At 38.3% G+C, this 25,043-nt stretch overlaps 1 pseudogene; it reads right to left on the minus strand.

Annotated features, from left to right (window-relative positions):
• Positions 1-25,043, minus strand: part of LOC473355 (argininosuccinate synthase-like) — an 89,225-nt pseudogene that overhangs the window by 1,575 nt on the left and 62,607 nt on the right.

Consider the following 25,043-nt stretch of genomic DNA (forward strand, 5'->3'; position numbering starts at 1 on the left):
ATCAAAGTCACACCAGTTAGCTGGTATTCAGGGTTTTGGAGCTTCTGCTCCCACTGCTGCAGCCACATCCCTGAAAGCCTCACACCCACAAAGCTGGAGCCTAGAAAGGGAAAGGCTAAGGCCAGCCATGTCAACCTGCAGCCAGAGCACGCCTGTCAGGAAGACAGCCCCCTCTTCTTCTGCCTCCCCACTCTGTTCAAGGGCTTCTCATCAGCAGGACCTGATTCATGTCCAGACCCCTCCCTGCAACTGAGACTGGAAATATCACTGATAGTTTTTCATCCTTTCTACAAAGAAGGAAGATGAAATGCAAGTTCTACCATCATCTCCTTTTCCAGGCTATTTGGCCTTGATTTCACACTGAAAAATAGGTCTCTGCTCTGTCAAAACTCTTAAAAATGTGAGGTATTGAGACTTCCCAAATCTCTTCAAGATTGTCTGAATGATATCTGGAAAGTCTGACCCAGGACTATTCACTTTTTCTACCTGTCGTTAAATGCTGGTCCCAATTCTATTTCCAGTAAGAAGGAGGCAAAAATGATGAAGAGGTAAGTGTTTTTTGCCCCAAATCTCTATTAATAATCAATGCATTAACACTTTTTCAAAACCGTAGTTGAAGTTGTTCTCTAAAGTTTTGATGATAAAAGCATAAAGGATCTATGTGTTCAAGAGCAGGGCTGCCTACAGAGTTATGAATGCAGTGGTTGGGTTTATGTTTCAGTGACTGTGTTGTGGAATACTTAGTTACTTGGTTTGTCCTTTGGATGTGGCTGTGACAGACAACAAGTAACTTCAGGTAGCATTTATCTGGAAAGAGACAGAAGGAGAGAAAGAGAAAAATGGAGAAAATTAGAGTCAGTAACAGAAAAAGACATAAACATTCAGAAAGTTACAGAAAGACAAAGACACAGGCATCCCACCCTATTACCACGAGATACAGGCACTGTGTATGAGTGTACACAGACACATACACCCGGAAAATGAGGTAAAGGGAGAGATGAGGGAGAAGACAGAGAGAAAAAAGGACACAAATGCCAAGTGAGGGAACAAAACTAAAATGTAGCGTGTAGTCCCAGCTACTTGGAGGCTGAGGCACGAGAATCGCTTGAGCTCAGGAGGCGGAGGTTGCAGTGAGCCAAGATCACACCACTGCACTCCAGCTTGGGCTACAGAGTGAGACTCTGTTTCAAAAAAGAAAAAAAGGAAAAAGAAGAAAAAAAGAAAGAGCAGAGGTTTAATAAGCAACAGAAAGCAAAGAGAGAATAGCTCTCTCTCCTACAGGAAGAGAGGGGGCCTTCGGTGGATCTTCCGGTTCAGTGGTGAAATGCATGGGGTTTCATAGAGGAGCTTGAGGAGGCGGTGTCTGATTTACATAGGGCCTAGAGATTGGCTAGACTAGGTGTGCCATTTACATAGTGCAGGAAGAAGCTGACCATCCCACCCTACTCTTATTATGCAGATGGAATCTCTATCTGGCAGGCGCCATGTTGCCTGCTCCTTACTGTACCTGTGGTTGACAAAGAAAAGAGAAGATGGAGCCACCAGGTTGAACATGCCTAGCCCCCAGGTAGCCTTTTCCTATTGGCACAGCTACTGCCATTCCCCCGTGCAAGCTTCCAGCTTGCTTATCTATGTCTGCAGCTTGATTTTAAAGGCTGCTCTTTGTTAGAAAAGAAATGATTTGGGGGCTGCTTTTCATTAAAAGGAAAACCTTACCGAGGACTTCCTTACCCTATCTGCCTAAACAATTTCTTTTTAACTCTTACATCAAAAAGGACCATGTATGGTTCAATAAATAGTATTGTGAGAGTTAAAGAGGAAAGAAACACAAAATGCAGCTGGCAGTTAAAGACAGGTTTACTTTAAATAAAAAATGAGAGGGGCTTCTGGCCAGTTTCAGTCAGGAGCGCTTTCTCTTACAGACCAAGAGTATCTATTGGTTTTAGGGTGAGGGGGCTTATTACAAGGTTGGAATGTTTCTATGTGAGGGAGAAGTTTTATCGCGGGGTTGGAATGTCTCTGGGAGGAAGGGAGGTTATCTTGGGGGCAAACATCTTTCTGGCTTGGAGCGGGGTTATCTCGGGGCTGGCATCTTCCTGGCCAGAGGTGGGTTATCTCGAGGCTAGCATGTCTGTGGTCGGGGAGGACTTTGGAATGTTTCTGGTTGAAGATGTTATTTGTGGTTTATGGTCATCCTGACCTTAGCCATTAGGCTGGTGCCCTTTGGATTTAGGCGATTTTTTTATTAAGGTGAACTTTAGAATGAGAGGCTTGTCCAAGATGGAGATGCTCCTGCTCTGTCAGGTATTAGGACAACTAGTTATGAATTCAGAAGTCATTTAAGTGAATTCATAATCTCTCAACATACATGAAACAAAATATTAAGGCTCAGTGTAAGCAATATATCTTTTAAAATATTAATATGTACAGATAGGACAATACTTTACAACTGTTTGATGCAGGGTGAGGGGAAGGCTAAGTAAAATTGGAAACCCAGAATTAGTAAAGAAAAATCTAACAGATTTGGCTACCTAAAAAGTTTAAACCTTTATAATTTTTGCCAACGGGAATGGGGAGATTTAAGAAGATAGTATCCAATGCTAGCAGGAGTATTTGGCAAACTGGAAGTCTCCTCATCTAAATTAATATAACCTATGGGAAGGTAATTTGTCCATGAAATTATAAAATGTGCATTCCCTATAACCTAGCATTTTTTCCTAGGACACTAGCTCATGAATATAATAACATTAATTACAAAGCTATTATTATAGAATATTATAGCATGATTTAATTTTTGTGAAGTAAGGTATATGATATGCTTTGGCTCTGTGTCCCCACCCAAATCTCATGTTGAATTGTGATCCTCAGTGTTGGAGGTGGGGCCTGGTGGGAGGTGATTGGATTATGGAGGTGGTTTCTGATGGTTTAGGACCATCCCCCTAGTGCTGTCCTTTGATAGAGTTCTCATGAGATCTGGTTGTTTGAAACCATGTAGCACCTCCCCTTTCTCTCTCTCTCTCTCTCTCTCTCTCTCTCTCTCTCTCCCTTGCCACCATTTGCAGGCATGCTTGCTTCCCCTTCGCCTTCCACCATGATTTGTATAAGTTTCCTGAGGCCTCCACAGTCTCCTGTACAGCCTGTGGAACTGTGAGTCAATTAAACTTCTTTTCTTTCTAAATTACCCAGTCTCAGGTAGTTCTTTATAACAGTGTAAGAACGAATACAGAAAATTGGTAATGAGAATGTACATGTATATATGTGTGTGTAATGTATCTTTCACTGGGTCTGTATAAAATTAGGAAAAGATTGGAAAGGATAGGCACAAAAGGTACTATGAAAAATGGAGTTGAATGAGAGGGGAAAAGTTGTCATGTTTTTATATTTTTTCATTTCAAAAGTAGTAATTTTTACAATAATTAGGACGGTAATTTTAGCTACATCTATGAGGCTTTCATTTGTAAACTGAATAAAATATTTGACTTCACTTCTTTCTACCATAAATACATTTTTTTCAATTAGCCCACATATTCTTTAGTTTATAGCTCTATTTTTTACATCATAGCCACTAAATAAATATTTGTTGAGTAAATAAATGGCCATTCTCTATCTTTTATTTGTCTGTGAGATTCTTTTCCTCTTTAAGTGTATTAACTAGTTTTGATTTCTATTGAGTTTGTTAGCACTAATTATTTATCAAATTTTTCAAGATTGTTTAATTACATTCATTGATCTAGGGATTTAGCTACCTCTCAATTCCCCTTCTCCCTCCTACCTCCCATCTCTTCTCCACCGCCACCCTGGAAAGCAAAATTTGTTGGCATATTCTGTCTGTGTGCTCATTTTTAACCATTGATTTAAATATATTATAAGAAATGAATACTTTTCAAATGTGCAGTGTAATTATGTGAGACTACTTGAAGAACTGTTTCATCAATTTGAAGAGTAAATTATTGAACTTGATCATATCATATGTTTTATTATTCTAGGTAAAAAATAATTCCCCAATTAACCAGAAGGGGAAAAGATTAATTTAGTTGTGAAAATACAGAATTACATTTCTATAATTTTTTAAAAATGTGTTAGGCAAATCTGCACATCAAGTGTTTTTTCTATAGTGATAGTCAAAACTTTCTTGTTCACAGCCTGTTTACTCACCGCCTATTTAAAGCCCCTATTTCTTAAATTCAGACTATTGTGTTTGGTTTATGATAAGTCGACAATCAAACTGACAATAAAGACTGTTTATGCTTCTCTGCAGAAAATCTGGCTGTGTTTACCTAAGTGACGTACAGGGAGAAAGATTTCACAGATGGAGTTTTGTTGTTGTTTATAGCTTCTAATTATGCTCCATGAATCATCTAAAGACTAGAAGGAAAACTAAACTGTGTTCTTTAAGTGCCTAAGGTGCGTGAGCTACCTGACATACACTATTTCATTTAATTCTAACAACGTACTATTAAACAGCTGCTATTATATCCATTTTAAAGATGAGAAAACTGAGGCTTAGAAAGAGTAATACTGGTTGAGCATCCCTAATCCAAAAATTTCAAATCTGAAATTCTCCAAAATTTGAAATCTTTTGAGCACTGGCATTATGTCACAAGTGGAAAATTTCACACCTGGCCTCATGTGACAGGTTACAGTCAAAACTCTGTTTCATGCACAAAATTATTTTAAAATATTGTCTAAAATTACCTGCAGATCATGTGTATAAGATATATAGGAAATATAAATCAATTTTGTGATCAGATTTGGGTTCCATCCCTGAGATAGCTCATAATGTATATGCAAATATTCCAAACTGAAAAAATCTGACGTCCAAAACGCTTGTGGTCACAAGCATTTTGGATAAGGGATACTCAGCCTGTAACTTAACCAAGATCTCACAGACAGTAAATGTCAAATCCAAGCCCCAACCCAGGTCTATCTAACTCCAAAGTTTCTGCTTCTTTACCAAAAGGCGCCCCCTATGAAGTCTTTTTTTTTTATTATTATACTTTATGTTTTAGGGTACATGTGCACATTGTGCAGGTTAGTTACATATGTATACATGTGCCATGCTGGTGCGCTGCACCCACTAACTCGTCATCTAGCATTAGGTATATCTCCCAAGTCTTAAATGTTGCTCAAATAAGAAAATTATTGCATGAATCTTCAAATAAGTCTCAGTTTTACCTTCTCATATTTCATAACAATCAAATTTCACAACAATCAAATCTCACAACTATCATCTTAAATACAATAGGATTTATCCTTACTTAAAATACAAACCTTAATTATTTCTCTTTAAAGTAGACCTTGTTTTTGTTTATAGAAATTCTCTGCTCACTGGAAAAAGAGGCAGTAAGAAGTGACCCATGCTCCAATTTAATTATGTTCACTTGTCTTCAGGATTTTTCTTGGCAATTTAAAATGAGCTAATAATGCAAACCAATTAACAAACAAAATGAGATTACACTCAGACAGCTAAGCTACCGGTAAATACAAATATTACTAATTAGGGTTTTAATTAGAATAAACTTTAAACCAAAGAAGGTATGGAGATAAACATGCCAAGCACAGGTTAACATCAAAACAAACAACTATTTTGGCAGAAAATATATAAGTGTGCATGTAAGTTCTACAAAGTCTTATATGCCACCCCATAATCATATATCATCCTTTTAAACACCTTTGTTTCCAATTTTGAATACAAACATCAAATATCAAAGTTTTCAAGTTGAGCCAATATCAAGTCACACTCAGCCTTTGCAAATAGCCATACAACCACTCTAGGTCTTTGCTAAAAACCATCACACAGAGTATGCAAAAAATAAAGAAGTCAAATGTCTGAAACCATTTTCTTCATGTAGAAACATCTTGAGTTTTCTCTGGCAAACTCAAAGTTCCCTCTTAAAGCTCCTTGCCCAATTTCAGGGCATACGATAACCTTGAAACCCTTGGAGGACACGTTCAGCACCTGGAATAAAAAAGCAAAAAGGTTGTGTTATGAACAATGTAAAATAAGTCAGATAATAAACAGGGTGATTATTAATAGTATTTTTTTTTTGAGACAGGGTCTCACTCTGTCACCCAGGCTGGAGTGCAGTGGCGTGATCTCAACTTACTGCAGCCTCCACTTCCCAGGTTCAAACGATTCTCCCACCTCAGCCTCCTGAGCAGCTGGAACTACAAGCATACACCACCACAACTGGCCAATTTTTTTATTTTTTGGTAGAGATGGGGTTTCACCATGTTGGCCAGGATGGCCTCGAACTCCTGACCTCAAGTGATCCATCCACTTCAGCCTCCCAAAGTGCTGGGATTATAGGCATGAGCCACTGTGCCCAGCCATGAAGAGTATTAATACTATTAATTGTGTGCATAAACCTGTGATGGAGCCCCTGTTGTATAAAGTGCAATCACTGAGAAATTAAGGGAGGCAAAAAATTGCCACCAAACAAAAAGTCTAGTTTCAGACTAATCATCCAGCAATAGGAAAGCCCAATTGGCCATCTTGTCCATAGTACTATCATTGACAGCTAGGTTTAAAAAAATGTTTAGGACTGGCTGGGCGCGGTGGCTCACACCTGTAATCCCAGCACTTTGGGAGGCCGAGGCGGGTGGATCACGAGGTCAGCAGATCGAGACCATCCTGGCTAAAACAGTGAAACCCCGTCTGTACTAAAAATACAAAAAATTTGGTGGGCGTGGTGGCAGGTGCCTGTAGTCCCAGCTACTCGGGAGGCTGAGGCAGGAGAATGGCATGAACCCTGGAGGCGGAACTTGCAGTGAGCGGAGATCGCGCCACTGCACTCCAGCCTGGGTGACAGAGTGAGACTCCGTCTCAAAAAAAAAAAAAAAAAAAAAATTGTTAGGACCAGTTGGGCATGGTGAGGAATGCCTATATATTGTAAAATTATGCAGCCATGAAAACTAATAAGGGGGTTCTTCATGCACAGATATGGAAATATTTCAAAAGCATAATATTAAAAGAAAAAATTAAGATACAAAACCAATATGTAAAATATTTCAGTTTTAAAAAACTAGGATGGGGGAAATTATGAATGCATTTGGATTGTATTTACACAAAATATCTCTGATAGAGCAAGAACTCACCCCCAGGAAGGGCACTAATCTATTCATGAGGGATCCACCCCCATGACCAAAACACCTTCCATTAGGCCCCACCTCCAGCACTGGGGGTGGGATTACAACATGAGATTTGGTGGGGACAAACAAACTATATCCAAACTACAGCATTGACCAGTCAGGGTTCTGATTCCTGCCATCCAAATTGTCTGCCTGATTTCAGGATCGTCTGTCAAATCAATCTCTATCTACCTAAATCCAGGACTCACTATTTCCTTTCATTCTTGTAGACTGCCAAAACCAGCAGCTTACCTTCTACCTAATCTGACTTAAATATACAGACACATTTGCATTCCCAGGTGCTCACCAAGTTCCCCAGAGATTTTTCTGCTAATCAGCATCACCCATTCATTCCTTCTTCTTATCCCTCAGTCAGCTTTCCTACTCCTCATCTAATGCTGCCTATGTTTCACAGTAGTAAGACATTCATGTTCTAGTTTCTGAGAGTCAACTTCCTTTTTCTGGGAATAGCACACAACAATTAAACTTGGGGAGAATGGGAGGCTCAATAAGGAAACCAGCTAAGCATGAAAGGAAAAATGTTTATATGCAAAGACTGTCAGTGCCATGCTGAGGGGCTTGGACCTCATTTGTTCTGTAGAAAAGCCTGGGAAGGAAGAACCATAAACTCTCTAAGAGCACAGACTCTAGAGTTGGAATGCCTGGGTGTGGATCCTGACTCTGCCACACTTTTGTTAATATTACCACTGACTTTACCAGAAAAATCTGTAAGTATTAAGAGGCTGTCAAGCTCACAGTGCCACATACAAATTTCCAAAATTCCTAAAATTTGAAAGCTCAGAATTTGTCATTGGCAGCAAATACTGTCAGTTGTGTTTTTTAAAGTAACAGGCTTGCTTCGTTCACTTTTTGAGAAAATGTCCACCAAATAACCAAATTTGAACAACCATAGTTGGTCTATCAGCATTTTTCAAGTAAAAATGGTTCATGGAGAAGCAGTTCAGCTCACAAATCAATCACACAGCACTTTTTGTCAATACAACCATCATATTTTGGTACACAGCAAAAGGTATGCGTATTTCCTATTTTGTCACATAGAATATTAAAAATATGTGTAAAATGGGCCGGGTGCAGTGGCTCGTGCCTGTGATCCCAGCACTTTGGGAGGCTGAGACAGGCAGATCACTTGAGGCCAGGAGTTCAAGACCAGCCTGGCCAACATGGCAAAACCCCACCTCTACTAAAAAATACAAAATTTAGACAGGTGTGGTGGCACATGCCAGCTACTTGGGAGGCTGAGGCATGAGAATTATTTGAACCTGGGAGGTGGAGGTTGCAGTGAGCCAATCATGCCTCTGCACTCGAGCCTGGACAACAGAGTGAGACTCCATCTCAAAAAAAAAGGGGGAGTAAAATAAAAGTATAAAATGATGCTTTTCAATACCTGGAGAACAAATTAACACATACTAGAAAATACCACTCATAATTTATCTTTGCCCAGTAAAAGAGATTAAAGGTGAAAAATAAAATAAAAAATACATATATATATTTATAAATACCCATACATACCACCATCTATTTTCCAGTGTTTTATTTTTTACCAATATAAGTATATTAATTTTCATGATACTTTGGGGAAATCTAAGATCTTAACTTAATTTTAACTGCAACTGAATTTTAATCATACAAATTATAATGAATCATATAAAATTATGATTAAACATCACAGTTTTTATTTTTGTGTTATTGCTCCCTTTAAAAAAAAAATACAGGAAACCAGGGGCTCTCATTTGGATATAAGTGTTGAAATCATTTGAGGAACTTAAAATTTAAAAATGAGACCAAAAAATGTGTACTCACAGGATTCAATAAAATTAATAATTTTAGTAAGATTAGTAAAATTAGCGATTTAGTAAAATAAATAATTTGTACTGCTCCATCAAAGCCATTCTTAAGTGAAACTCATTTTCTTTACTGTAAGTGTGTGGCAATGAGGAATAAAATTGGGCTGGGTGCGGTGGCTCATGCCTGTAATCCCAGCACTTTGGGAGGCTGAGGCGGGCAGATCACTTGAGGTCAGGAGTTGGAGACCAGCCTGGCCAACATGGTGACACTCCACCTCTACTAAAAATACAAAAATTAGTTGGGCATGATAGTGCACATCTGTAATCCCAGCTACTGGAGAAGCTGAGGCATGAGAATTGCTTGAACCCAAGAGGGGGTTGCAGTGAGCCGAGAGGGCACCACTGCACTCCAGCCTGGGCGACAGTGAGTGAGACTCCGTCTCAAAAAAAATCAAATCAAATCAAATAGCTGCTCACATACAGTTTGGTAGCATTCTCTTAATTTGTGCTCAGGATCAGCATTTTTATGCACCATTGCTTTGCATCATTAGTACAAATGTCAACAGAGTGAAAAAGACATTTTTTTTCATATTATTGTAAAAATAGGTTTGGTACTCCCTGTAAGTGTTTTGGGCACCATGAGATCTGCAGACCACACTTTGAAACTGCCGGTGTCTGTGAATATGATGAAGTCCTAAACTAGGCAGTGCAGTAGAATTGGAAAAGCAGGGCTGTATAGAAAAGAAATTTTTTGGGAGAATGCACATAGGATTTGGTAATGAAGTACATGAGAAAAGTACAAAAGAAGGGGGATCAATCTTGCTGAAGATGTCTGACTACCTGTTATCAACATAAGGAATAAAAGAAAGCTGCAAGATAGATTAGCAACGAGTCTGTTTATATGAGGTTTTGGAGACACCTCCAAAAAAATTGTTCATAAGACAAAAGAGACTCAAGGCACAATATTTTGCTTAGAGACAATGATTCTGAGTGTTGATGAGTTGATCACTCAAATTATCATCCAGGCCAGCTTTCCATGGACCTATGACTGACTACTAGATTGAGGTAATTGTAATTACAAATCTAGAAATGCTCAAAAGACACTTTTCACTAAATTTCCATCTAGACATCAGTAATAAAAGGTTCTAGCTACATTGGATGCTGGGACTGCAACAGCAACAAGAGATAACGCCTTCTGTACAAACATAGGATTCTTGACATCGGATAGCAAACTTGGTGGAGACATTGGTGGCTCTCAACAGAAGAGGTGGCATCTTAACAAGGATATTTGATATTATTCATTAATCCTGGAGCAAACATCAGCAGTCTCAATTCTGAACATTGTATTCCTTGGAATAAGCTTCATGGATCATCAGTAATATCACCAGCGGAGCAATCAGCAAGCATCAGCAAAGAGCTGCTTACTGGGTTCACAAGAGGATCTCCATCTGAGCCAGAGTAGGAAAATGGAACTGGTGGTAATCAAAGGGCTAATTCATGGAGAACCTGAGCAACAACTTCTAGAGGAAACGCCCAAGATTCTTTGTGAAACATTTAAAGCAGGATTAGTGTTCCCATAGAGATGTAAGAAAAGCCGGAAAAATACTGCTTTGAGGAGTTGTTTTTACTCCCTGGGTAATAAATGATGGATTATTAGATATAAACAAAACCCTAATATATGAAAATTAATTTTCTAATTATTCTTATCTCCCACAGACATTGGCTTGATCCAAAACTCTATTTTAACAATGACCTATTTTCTACAAGAAAATTTGGCTTAATTATGAATCAAAAAGCACAAAGATTCCCTTTTTCATAAAAAATCAGGCCAGGCGCAGTGGCTCACACCTGTAAATCCCAGCACTTTGGGAGGCTGAGGCGGGCAGATCACCTGAGGTCAGGAGTTCAAGACCAGCCTGGCCAACATGGAGAAACCCCATCATCTCTACTAAAAATACAAGCCATGGTGGTGTGCACCTGTAATCCCAGCTACTCGGGAGGCTGAGGCAGGAGAATTGCTTGAACCCGGGAGGCGGAGGTTGTGGTGAGCCGAGACCGTGCCATTGCACTCCAGACTGGGCAACAAGAACGAAACTCCATCTCAAAAAAAAAAAAAAATCATTTGCTGTGTTTTTATTTTATCCTCAAAGACTCCATCTGTGTCTGATCATTAGTGGTAACCAAATATTACTACATGGCCTTCTTTTAAATATCTATTTTTCACTCTATATAATATTAATCCTTGGAGGATTTAAGTTGCTTTGTCATGCTTTAGGATGGCTAATCTATCCAAAGCATCCTGTTTTAGAAAAATGTATTACGTGTCTGCTGAAAAGTTCAGTAACCTGACCACAGCTAAAATACAATATTTTACATCGTACATAGGTTTCTTTTTTTGAGACGGAGTCTCACTCTGTCACGCAGGCTGGAGCGCAGTGGCACAATCTTGGCTCACTGCAATCTCCGCCTCCTGGGTTCAAGCATTTCTTCTGCTTCAGCCTTCCCAGTAGATGGGATTACAGGCACCCGCCACCTTGCTCAGCTAATTTTTTAATTTTTAGTAGAGACAAGGTTTCACTATGTTGGCCAAGCTGGTCTTGAACTCCTGACCTCAAGTGATCTGCCTGCCTTGGCCTCCCAAGGTGCTAGGATTACAGGCGTGAGCCACCTCACCCGATCCTGTACATAGATTTCTAATGAAGATTTTTTTAAATACACGATTTACTATAACTTACAAAAGCCAAGAAGATAAATTAAAGAACTGTGAACACACAGTATGTGCTGAGTACTTATGAACTTTTGGTTATCCTCTATTATTTAACAAAGCGGGTCATGAATAGAAATCTCCAGCCACTCTCACCCTCCCAACAAATATCCAGCCACTCTGCCTTTTTTTGTCATGCCTCAAACATGCCAAGCTTGTTCTTCTCTGAAAGATTTTACTCTTGAGATTTCTCCTTTTATTAGTTACATATTTCTGCATAACAACATATCCCAAAACTTCATTATTTAAAAAATAAACTTTTATTATCCCCAAGTTCCCGTTGGTCAGAATTTCGGGAGGGGATTAGCTGGGTGCTCTGGCTTAGGGTCTTTGATGAGGTTGCAGAAAGATGCACCCAGGGCAGCCATCATCTGAAGGCTTGACTGGGGAGCCTCCAAGATGCCTCACTCACACAGGTGGCAAGTTGGTACTGGCTGTTGGCAGGAGGCCTCAGTTCCATCACCTCCATAGAATTGCTTGAGTGTCCTCATGATTTGGCAGCTCGCTTCCCCCAGACAATGTCCCAGGAGATCAAAGGGGAAATGGCAATGTTCTTTATGTCCTAACCTCAGAATGTGGACACCACAACTTCCACTGTATTCTGCCAGTCACACAAACTAATCCTGATGCAGTGTGGAAGGGAATTCCATAGGGACGTAAATACCAGGAGGCAAGGACCACTGGTGTCATCTCAGAATGTGGCCACCACATCCCTCTCTCAGATCTTTTTACTTTTCCTTAGCTCATCTAATTCAGGTCTTTGCTGAAATGGGACCTCGTCTAAAGATCTTTCTACTTCTCTAAATTAGATTACCTTTGACCTATCACTTTCCTACATTATTTTTACAACACTTATCAATGCCTGGAATTCCATAATTTATTCACTTATGTGTTAACTTTTTATCATCTATCCCCCAAGCTTCATGATGAGAGTAACTTTGTCCACTTTGTTCACAATTCAAGCCCATCACCAAGCACAGTGTCTAGCACAAAGTGGGTACCTCATAAATACCTTTTGAATAAATGAATGGTTTTTGAAGCAGGGGTAATGAGTTTACACTCAGCTCTTTATGGTCTTTCACAGTTTTGCAATTCTACATAGAGATAAACATTAGCAATAGCCTGAAGGATGATAAATCATAAGATCAGCACTCCATTAAAAATAGTACTTATAAGTGAGTTATAGTGTTCATAAGTAATTAAGGTTTTCATTATTCAATATGAATGGTTTTTGCCTTTCTAAGGGAAATTTTCAGGATTTATTAAATACTTTAATTACTTTATGTAATATGAGAAAAGTAAATTATTTTAAATATTTAGGTATAATAAGAAACAGGGCCGGGTGCAGCAGTTCATGCCTATAATCCCAGCAGTTTGGGATGCCAAGGCAGGAGGATCACTTGAGCCCAGAGGTTTGAGACCAGCCTGGGCAACATGGTAAGATCCTGTCACTACAACTACAACAAAAACAAAAAAAAGGTGGCACACACCTAAAGTACTAGCTACTCCCGAGGCTGAAGTGGGAGGACTGCTTGAGCTTAGGAACTTGAGGATGCAGAGAGCTGTCATTTGCACTATTGGACTCCAACCTGGACGACAAAGCTAGACCTTGTCTCAAAAAATAAACAAAAAACAGTAAGCTATCAGAGGAGATAGCTTGGAAATAAATGTAGATGAAAGGAGATGTTAATTTTGGAAAGGGCTTAATCCCATGAAATACCATTACTTAAGTATGTAATACTTCGGCTTCTTGGAGCTTTTTATTATCTCAGTACCTGATGTACATATATATCATCTATCATTTTGTCACTGAACTAAATAAAGAAGTATGCTTATTTTAAATAGATAAATGATACTTTACTGACCCTGCTTTCTTACTTATATTTCTCTAGAAGGTAAAATTACAACTTGCCCTTTCCTTGCTAAGAAGAATATAATCAAAGTTAAAACCTAATACTGAAGTTTCATCTAAAATGCTACTGTTTATACTCTGCACAAAAAATGATAGGAAATGGTCTGTCAGGCCAGCCGCGGTGGCTCATGCCTATAATCCCAACACTTGAAAAGGCTGAGGCAGATGGATCACTTAAGGCCAGGAATTGGAGACCAGCCTGTGCAACATGACAAAACCCCATCTCTACTAAAAATAGAAAAATTAGCTGGGCGTGGTGGCATAGGCCTATAATCCCAGCTATTCAGGAGGCTGAAGCACAAGAATTGTTTGAACCCGGGAGGCAGAGGTTGCAGTGAGCCAAGAACGCACCACTGTACTCCAGCCTGGGCAACAGAGCAAGACTCTGTCTCAGGGAAAAAAAAGAAAAGAAATGGTCTGTCAAATGCTCATTTATGCAAAGTCATTTGCACCTATGCAATTAGATTACCATGGAGATAATCTGCTCAGACTAATAGCTTTCATTGCAAATGAAATTATTCTAGTTTTAATCCATCTTAATTGAGTAGGAGAGCAGGAATGGGTAGGTGGGTCAGTAAATGAACCTCTAAGATCAAAGCAGATAAAAGGATGTTCATTCCAAAGTGGATCGCTAAATAATTTTTTGGCACAGAGTAATAGAATCATTAAAATGGAAAAAAAAATTAGAAATTATCTAATTCACCCTCTCAGCCAAAGCACAACTTTCCTCCACATAACTCAACCTCTATTTGAACTATAACTGTCATGGAGGTTACACATCTACATCCTCTTCTCTTCTTTTAAGCTTCTCTTCCCAGAATTAATGTTTCCCTTTCCTCCTATTCCTCATATGACATAATTTCCAGATTCCCTCATGTTAGTCCCTGGAATATGCCTTACTTAGTCAAAGCCTACCTTTAAATCAGAACCTACAAGTTCTCCAATGGCGTGATCAGTGAAGAATAAAGTTGCCTTGTAATTTCTTATTCTTTGCAGAATAAATTTCATTAGTGTTTAAATAACTATGTGACACTGGTAGCACACAGTGAGCCTAGAGTCAACTGAAGCTCCTAATTCCTTTTCACGTGAACTGATGCTAAACCATAAATTCCCAAACCCGAATGTATTAAGTCAGTTTGCTAAATGTTTACATTTACTTTTATCCCAAAGAAATTTCATCTTGTTAGTCTACTTTCATTCATAGTAGCTGACTAATATTTAAATGAATCATTATTCAATGTAATATCCCAGGGCTGGGATTAGGGTGAGGCAAGTAAGGCACTCACCTCAAGCACAAAATTTAAGCTCTCAGGAATCAAGACAACTAATATTTGAAGGCAGTCTTTTAAAAACTCAAAATCAATGCCAAAAATCTACGTTAAATAAAACATCAAAATTTTAAGTGAAAGTAGACTATTCTTGTTCATTTGTTCACTTTATGAGCCAGCACTATTGTGCAGTGGGAATAATTTCCAAGCCACCTACAGTTCCGAGGGGCCATCGAGGCTCCCTGCCCCTATCCCAGTGTGTTTATGAGGGCTGGCAATGACATGCAAACATACCGGACAAAGTGAAGTTTTATATGTAGTCATGGCATTTATTGTCAAGATTTTCTTTTTCCGTTTGGTTTATAATATGGGAAGATATTTTCATAAAATATCTTCCAAATTTTACCAAAAATTTGGAGCACACATTTTTCCTTTCATCTTAGGCTCCATTTAGGCACATTACAGCACTGCAATCAGCATTTGCCCACATTCTCATCCTATCCCCAGATTTATGTTATCTGTACATTTGATAAATGTGCTTTTTGTATTTTTGCCTAAGGCACTGGTAAATATATTGATCTGAGAAATTCAAGTATAAATGCTAGTTCTCTGATTAAGAGAGCTTGCTCTAGTTTGAAAATAGTTCAAACAACTAAAATTTCACTTATTTGTCGTTATTTGTTTCACATTTCTTTATATTTCTGTACCTCAGAGGCACTCATGATTTACTAGGTTGAATTATAGTCAGCCTTCCATAGCCATGGGTTCTGCATCCATGATTCAACCAAGCTCAGGTGGAAAATACTTCGAAAAAAAACGGATGGTTGCATCTGTACTATAACATGTACAGGCTTTTTTCCTTGTCATTATTCCCTAAATGATACAATATAACAACTATTTACAAAGCATTTATATTGGATTAGATATTATAAGTAATCTAGAGATGATTTAAAGTATACAGGAGAATGTGCAGAGGTTTATGCAAATATGCAAGGCCTATTTTACATCAGGGCCTCGAGCATCCATGGATTTTGGTGTCCATGGGAGGTTCCAAAACCAATCCCTTTCAGATACCAATGGACAACTGTATACTCTGATTAACTTAAAATATGATTAATTAGAATTAACTTAAAATATGATTAATTAGAATACCTCATTTCACATGAAAGTTTTCACAAGACAGTTTACAGTGTTTTGTAATTTTACTGTGTTTATACTTTTCATCTACACAGAAAAGAATCGCTAATTCCTTTATTTGATTTACTTGGAGCAATTACCTCTACAAATATTTTTTTCTCTTCAGATAGCTACAGAGAAAGAAGGAGTGGACATTATAAGACATCACATTTTTATGAATAGAGAAAGAATTTTCTAACAACTAAAGATGTTCCTTAAATGTGAGGTAATGATTTCCCTGTCACTAGAAGTGTAAACAAAAGATATATACTATTTACTGTGGATGTCAAGCAGGGATTCAAAAGCATAAATGCAGTTTTAAATGGTTAAGATGACACATTTTATGTTACGTAAATTTTTCCATAATTTTTAAGTTGGGGGAAAAAAGTATAAGAGAAGCATGAATTCCATTACTCCAGAGGCTGTTTCCAACTCAAGAATCCTGTGATAAGACCGCAAAGGATACGCAATATTATAAGTTTCCATACGACTAAAATTAGTGATTCTCTCCGCTTGATATTGTGTGTAACTCTGAATCAAAAGGACATTTGGAAGAGAAAAATGTAATCGTTTTCGTGATTTCAAACCCAAAGGCTAAACATGCATTCTAAATAACCCCAACTTCCTTCCAAACAATCTATAACACCTCATTTTGTCTGTACCGCATGGAACCTATTCTGTTTTCTCCCTGCACCACCTTTCTGAATGGTGCATTCTATGGATTTACTCCTTAGATTGTAAAGCAAAACATTATGTTATTCTATTTGTTCTGAAATTGCTTCTTTCTTACTACTGAGGGAAAATTAAAAGTCATTTCTAGTGTCTCTCTATATATATAACTGGTTTCTCTACAGTAGTGGTCCTCAAACTGTTTGTTCATTAAAATCACCTGGAAACCTGGAAAGTCTTTAAAATGGTGATGCCTAGAATCCACCTCTGACCAATTAAATCAGCTTCTCCTAAGGAGCCTGAGTAAGAGTATTTGTTAAAGTTTCCAGATGTTTTTAATGTGCACCAAGAGTTGAGAACCGCTGTTATATCGGTGTATTGTACTTTCTTCCTGTCTCTCTCTCTCTCTGGCACAGGGGGAGCTTAAAAATAATAACAAAAACAGTCAAAGTTTCCCTGCATATGACTGATTCCATGACAGTAACTGAGACACAGGTGCAATCAGAGTATTTTAAGTGCCCAAAGAGGATAAAGTGTCAATCGTTGGTTTCCAAAAGGAGTTTTACTCCCTCCACATAAATAAATGAAAGATAAAGAAATACTGCTTTTTCTAAACTAGACTGAAAATAAAATAATCCTGATTCAGTTTGGGTATTGCTTGTTTTTACTATAAAACACACTTGAGAAATGTGTCGACATAACTTGGGAAACTCTTAGTGTGTCATAGTGTCTTGACTGCTCGTCTGTCATATCATAGCACCAAGACTGGTTAGCAACAAAAATAATAACAATAATGCTTTTTATATCTTGGATGATTTTCATTTTAAGAACTCAGTTATAATTCCATTGTTTGAATTACTTATTCAAAAATATGCATTTGTCAAATCTATAAAATAAACAATCTAAAAATCTAACAATAGGCCAGGCACGGTGGCTCACACCCGTAATCCCAGCACTTTGGGAGGCTGAGGCGGTTGGATCACCTGAGGTCAGGAGTTCGAGACCAGCCTGGCCAACATGGGGAAAGGCTGTTTCTACTAAAAATACAAAAATTAGCTGGGCGTGGTGGTAGATGCCTGTAATCCCCACTCCTCAGGAGGCCGAGGCAGGAGAATTGCTTGAACCCAGGGGGTGGAGGTTGCAGTGAGCCAAGATCACACCACTGTACTCCACTCTAGGCAAAAGAGCAAGACTCCATCTAAGAAAAATAAAATAAATAATAAAAATCTAACAATAGGGGATGGGCTCAACAAATCATGGATTAAAAAATAGATACATATTAAAGTAGACTAATACTGTTGTATAAAAAAAAATCAGGTTTCAGTACAGCATAAACACAACGATCCCATTTTTTAAAATACATACAGATCAAATATAGATATATATATATTTCATATATATTATATAGCTTTCCATATATAGGTTGATATGGCTATATATCTGAATACATGGAATAATTTATAATTGTATGTATAATTTTCTATGTGTTTGCTGTTTATCTTGGGGCTTATAACTTTTACTCTTTTTTTTAATATAATAGAGACAGGGTCTCGCTATGTTGTCCAGGCTGGTCTTGAACTCCTGGCCTCAAGCAATCCTCCCACCTCAGCCTCCCAAAGTGCTGGGATTACAGACATGAGCCACCATGCCTGGCCTTAAAATTTTTACATTCTTGTTTCATTTTTTAATTATGTTATTTTTATTTTCCATTTTTTGTATAATGAACAATGAATTAATCGTGTAATAAAGAAATAGCAAAAGATTTTATAAATCCATATGGCTTGAAATAGTACCAATTTTTCTTATGCTGTAGTTGAAATATAGAAACCTACAAAGGATTACCTTCAAAGAAGCAGCAAAACTGCTTTAAACTTTTTCCCCTACACTATTTTTCTGCCTTTTTCTTCATTCTTTTCAGGAATTAGTGTATATGCCATTTTTAGATGGAGCAAATATTTTGTTAGATTACAAGAGATGAGTGGGACAGTATGGGAATGTCTGGATTATCTGATGGCATACTCTATAATTCAATATATCATGTCTCAAGTCATCACTAAGATAATCGGGGAGAGGGATTTGGGGGCAGAGGAGAGAGAACTACTGAGTTCATAGTCCAATTCAGCCTCTGGAAATCTTAAGCAATTCTTCAAAGTTAATCCAAATTTCACCTACTACTGAAGCCTTCTAACCAATCCACTAATCTCTCCCTTTTCTGAAGTCTGACAGACTTTTGCCTGCGGAACACATTTAGAATTCAATTCAATCTTTAATTATGTTGATATTTCACTTTTCATATGTGTAAAACTGCCCTTTCCAATGAGAATATGAGCAAACTAAGGACAAGACTGTATCCCACCATGTTAAGCACACAACTGGTCAGTACCTACATTTCATATTCATGAGGGGATAGTGTATTCACAATGGAGCTTGCTCAGTTGCCCTCACATCACAAGAGGCCCAAGTTTCTAGTAATCTCCTGGCACATGCAGCTAAATCAGTGAGTCTGTTCAATAATCTGTCACAGAAGAATATGCCATAGCATGTTAATCCATTGTTATCTGGTTGTATACACATTGCTTAATTAAGTGAGAAATGCTTTACTTAGGTATAACAGATGAATTTAGGGCAGGTTTTCCTAAAATTTGTTTGGGGGAGTAGGAAACCATTAAATTACTCTTAAAAAAAAAAAGAAAAAGTTTTTCATGGTGAAACAGGAATGAAAAATGAAGCGAGGCACAGGGGCTCATGCCTGTAATCTCGGCATTTTGGAAGGCTGAGATGGGTGGATTGCCTGAGCTCAGGAGTTTGAGACCAGCCTAGGCAACATGGCAAAACATCATTTCTACAAAAAATACAAAAATTAGCTGATGGTGGCACGCACCTGTAGTCCCAGCTACTTGGGAGGCTGAGGCAGGAGGATCACTTGGTCCCAGGAGGTCAAGGCTGCAGTGAGCCGTGATAGTGCCACTGCACTCCAGCCAGACCCTGTCCCCCCACCAAAAAAAAATGAACAACCCTACATCCATTAGCCAACTCAGAAATTCACACTGTGCATTAATGTATTCCTGTGAATTTTTATAGTAAGTAAATCTGCATAATTTACTTTAACTCAGCATTTTTCAATGAAATCATTTGTTGCATAGCATTTAATAACATCCTGCAAAACAGACTTTGGGAAATGCTGATTGTGAGATTCAGATTTCCATTTTCTCTTTCTTAAAGGTCATACCAAAATATCCCACTTTATCACTGAGTTATCGCCGTAAAGTTTGTTAGGATTAATGAAGAGGAACATTAACATCATAAACCTTTGTTGTATTCAAAGTTCTCCTTAAAGATTTACCATGTAGAAGATTAGTGTCTGGAGAACCAAATAAACAATCTATATATTTTAAGGTTGTTAGAAACAAGGACGATCATTTAATTTACCAGCAAGACTCCACAGTGCACAGAAGGCTGTCAACTTTCTATTCGCTAGTATGTTTCCCAGAGGTTCGTTCTCTTTCTCTGGTTCAACTCTCAGATTACAATGGTAATACTTTAAAATATTCTATCGACACCAAAGGAAGCTGAGGATTATGCACGGTGAGACTGCTTGACAAAAAAGAATGATGGAAAAGAACACCTATCCTGACAAAGAACAAAACTTTCTAGCTACGCTTAAAATATTAAAATATGGTTTGCAGCAGCTTCTGTCCCTCTGTGAAAACAGAGAAAGATGGTGAAAGCATAGAGCTGGAATAGGGTTCCGGATGCCATAGTAACGGCATCTTCAGTGATGACATTATGTACCACCTGGTACTCTCCTGACTAAATTGCAGCATTATGCCTCAGTATTCACCAAGGTAGGACAAAGCCTAGGCATAAAACAGAACAACCACATTAAAGCAACAATTCACCCACAGGTTTGAGTAGGACGCATCAATTGCTTTTTATTTTCCTAATAATGTCCTTCATGCTACCAGGTGGTGGCACGATGGCAAGATTTATGAGCAGAGCCAAATTGAAAGCACTCTAAAAGCAAAACAGAGAAGTATAAATATGTAAATCACAAACCTACATAGAAGACTCTACTGAAGTCTAATTATTTCAGTAAGAAATTCTTGCTGAACTTTTAGTCTATTTAGTAACAGAGGTGCTAAAGCAGAGGCTGAATAACCACTTTAGGAAAACATGGAGGAGGGCTAGATAAGACCAAGGACTCGATGACCTATTAGTAACACTCCCCACATTAAAATGCAATGCTTCTGTGGCACAGTTGCAACGTTTCCCATTAGCTCTGAACAACCTACTAAATAAACGTAATAACAACTTTCCATCTACCCATCAATATGAAACCCTTTATGGTATTGTAAACTTACTCAAATAGAGCAGCTATTTGAGTAGCTCACTGTGGGCTCTAATTCCATTCCTAGGCAAACCAATATTCATTCAACAAGCATCTGTTCATTGGGAATTTGTTTTATGTGTAGCGCTGTAAGTGCTGTGAAAGATACTTCTCATTATTATTCACCAAATCTTTCTGGCTCTCTCCGTTCAGGGTACATGGTGGGTACTTCCTGTCCCTCTTTGAAGTTAAGCATGGACATGTGACTTGTTTTGGAATATGGAATATGTACTCATATGGGTACAAAGAAAGTGCATTACTTCCAAGCAGAAGGTTTAAGCGTCAGTGTGGCACGGTCCCTGCTTCTGTGATCATGGAAGCACATGTCAAAATAGTCTCCCTCACCCTGACTCCTCAAGTCACTTCACTGAGCTATCCCCACTGCCAACCCATGTTGAACATGAAATCCAACAAAGATATAAACTTTTGTGTTAAGTGACTGAGATTTGGACTGTTTGTTGCCATAGTATAATCTAGCCTTTCCTATCTGGTAAGAAAATCTAGCCTTTCCTATCTGGTAAGAACTCCAGGCTGGAGTTCAAAACCACCCTGGCCAACATGGTGAAACCCCACCTCTACTAAAAGTACAAAAATTACCTGGTAGTGGTAGCACATGCCTGTAATCCCAGCTACTTGGGAGGCTGAGGCAGGAGAATAGTTTGAACCCAGGAGGCAGAGGTGGCAGTGAGCAGAGACCGCACCACTGCACTCCAGCCTGGGCAACAAAGCAAGACTCCGTCTCAAATAAAAACGTCAATTTAGACCCAATTTAATTAGCAATAATGACATAAATGGGTCTTGAGCCAAATCTGTAAGATTTAGTGGCATTTTAATGAATAAAAAGAACAGGGAACACAATAGAGGCTGAAGACATTGCACAAGCAAACAGACAGGAAGGAAACTATTAGAAGACAGGTTCAGGCCAGGCGCAGTGGCTCACGCCTGTAATCCCAGCACTTTGGGAGGCCGAGGCAAGTGGATCACTTGGGGTCAGGAGTTTGAGACCAGCCTAACTAACATGGTGAAACCCCATCTCTCCTACAAATATGAAAATTATCTGGGTGTTGTGGCACATGCCTATAATCCCAGCTACTTGGGAGGCTGAGGCAGGAGAATCTCTTGAACCTGGGAGACAGAGGCTGCGGTGAGCTAAGATCTCACCACTGTACTCCAGCCTGGGTGACAGAGTGAGACACTATCTCAAAAAAAAAAAAAAGAAAGAAAGAAAGAAAGGTAACAGGTGCTGCTATAACAGAGGATCCCAATAGAAAAGAATGGAAAAGGAAATAAGTGGGTCATGGGCTTTTCATGGGCTTTTTCCCGTGGAACTAATTCTAAAATATAGGGGTAAACTATAAAATTCCAATTAGATCTAGAATAACACCTTGAGAAATGCACTTAGGATGATTATAAACAGATTTGAAAATACTACAATCAAAATTAAGATCCTCCAGGGCCATAATGTTTTACCTCAGGATGGGAATTAACCACTCTATTACACTTAAATTCAGTTGTAAATTTTCCCAAGTTAAGCACATGTCTAGGCCAACAAGATGGAAAGGGGTTACCATGCAGGCAGCAAGGTCAGATGAATAACTCCATCCTCAACCTGGGACAGTTGTCATCATCAGAACTCCTCAGTCAACCTTAATTCCAAAGCTGGTAACTTAAATTCTCACAGTTTATAGTCTATTTAGACTGAATAGTAGAAAACTGAACTATTTCAGATGGAAGAAAGATGAGTTAGAATATTTGAGGAAAAAATTGGTTCCTGAGTGTTCCTTAATATATAGTAGATGTTGAATAAATGAAATTTGATTTATGAGAATCCCTATGGGCAGGAAGGTAGCAATGTATAGAGCATGTTTAAATTGCATCAAAGGTTATGGAAGCTCCAAGTACAAGAGAAAATAGGAAAGTAGCTGGCAAATATAGTTTTTGTGAAAAGAATCAGCCAAATAATCAATCAATAAATTAAAGTGTTAGAATTAGAGTCGGATTGTGGATGGGTTTGAAAGCTGATGTCCAAAAGGTATGGGGAGATACCAGAGGCTTTTGAACAGAGTTATAATATAACTTAATTCATTTATTTTTATTGATTACATTTGCTTAGTGTTTTGTTTCTTTTTATGTTCCCCCACAGTGCTAAAAATTGGTGAAAGTACTGAAAAGCAATTGTTTAGAGGTCTTTTTTTAATATAATAAATTCTTTTTTTTTTCTTTTCAAACAGCGAGCACCTCAGTTTACTTCACATAGATTTCAACGTGAGATTTATTTTTTTAATTTTATTATTATTATACTTTAAGTTTTAGGGTATATGTGCACAACGTGCAGGTTTGTTACATATGTATACATGTGCCATGTTGATGTGCTGCACCCATTAACTCGTCATTTAGCATTAGGTATATCTCCTAATGCTATCCCTCCCCCCTTCTCCCACCCCACAACAGTCCCCAATGTGTGATGTTCCCCTTCCTGTGTCCATGTGTTCTCATTATTCAATTCCCACCTATGAGTGAGAATATGCGGTGTTTGGTTTTTTGTCCTTGCAATAGTTTGCTGAGAATGATGGTTTCCAGCTTCATCCATGTCCCTACAAAGGACATGAACTCATCATTTTTTATGGCTGCATAGTATTCCATGGTGTATATGTGCCACATTTTCTTAATCCAGTCTATCGTTGATGGACATTTGGGTTGGTTCCAAGTCTTTGCTATTGTGAACAGTGCCACAATAAACATACGTGTGCATGTGTCTTCATAGCAGCATTATTTATAATCCTTTGGGTATATACCGAGTAATCGAATGGCTGAGTCAAATGGTATTTCTAGTTCCAGATCCCTGAGGAATCACCACACTGACTTCCACAATGGTTGAACTACTTTACAGTCCCACCAACAGTGTAAAAGTGTTCCTATTTCTTCACATCCTCTCCAGCACCTATTGTTTCCTGACTTTTTAATGATCGCCATTCTAACTGGTGTGAGATGGTATCTCATTGTGGTTTTGATTTGCATTTCTCTGATGGCCAGTGATGATGAGCATTTTTTCATGTATCTTTTGGCTGCATAAATGTCTTCTTTAGAGAAGTGTCTGTTCATATTCTTCACCCACTTTTTGATGGGGTTGTTTATTTTTTTCTTGTAAATTTGTTTGAGTTCATTGTAGATTCTGGATATTAGCCCTTTGTCAGATAAGTATGTTGCAAAATTTTTCTCCCATTCTGTATGTTGCCTGTTCACTCTGATGGTAGTTTCTTTTGCTGTGCAGAAGCTCTTTGGTTTAATTAGATCCCATTTGTCAATTTTTGCTTTTCTTACCATTGCTTTCAGTGTTTTAGACATGAAGTCCTTGCCCATGCCTATGTCCTAAATGGTATTGCCTAGGTTTTCTTGCCTTCTGCTAGCTTTTGAATGTGTTTGCTCTTGCTTTTCTAGTTCTTTTAATTGTGATGTTAGGGTGTCAATTTTAGATATTTCCTGCTTTCTCTTGTGGGCATTTAGTGCTATAAATTTCCCTCTACACACTGCTTTGAATGTGTCCCAGAGATTCTGGTATGTTGTGTCTTTGTTCTCGTTGGTTTCAAAGAACATCTTTATTTCTGCCTTCATTTCGTTATGTACCCAGTAGTCAATCAGGAGCAGGTTGTTCATTTTCCATGTAGTTGAGCGGTTTTGAGTGAGTTTCTTAATCCTGAGTTCTAGTTTGATTGCACTGTGGTCTGGGAGACAGTTTGTTATAATTTCTGTTCTTTTACATTTGCTGAGGAGTGCTTTACTTCCAACTATGTGGTCAATTTTGGAATACGTGTGGTGTGGTGCTGAAAAGAATGTATATTCTGTTGATTTGGGGTGGAGAGTTCTGTAGATGTCTATTAGGTCCACTTGGTGCAGAGCTGAGTTCAATTCCTGGATATTCTTGTTAACTTTC

This window comes from Pan troglodytes, chromosome 10 (assembly GCF_028858775.2).
Source record: "Pan troglodytes isolate AG18354 chromosome 10, NHGRI_mPanTro3-v2.0_pri, whole genome shotgun sequence".
Taxonomy (NCBI): domain Eukaryota; kingdom Metazoa; phylum Chordata; class Mammalia; order Primates; family Hominidae; genus Pan; species Pan troglodytes.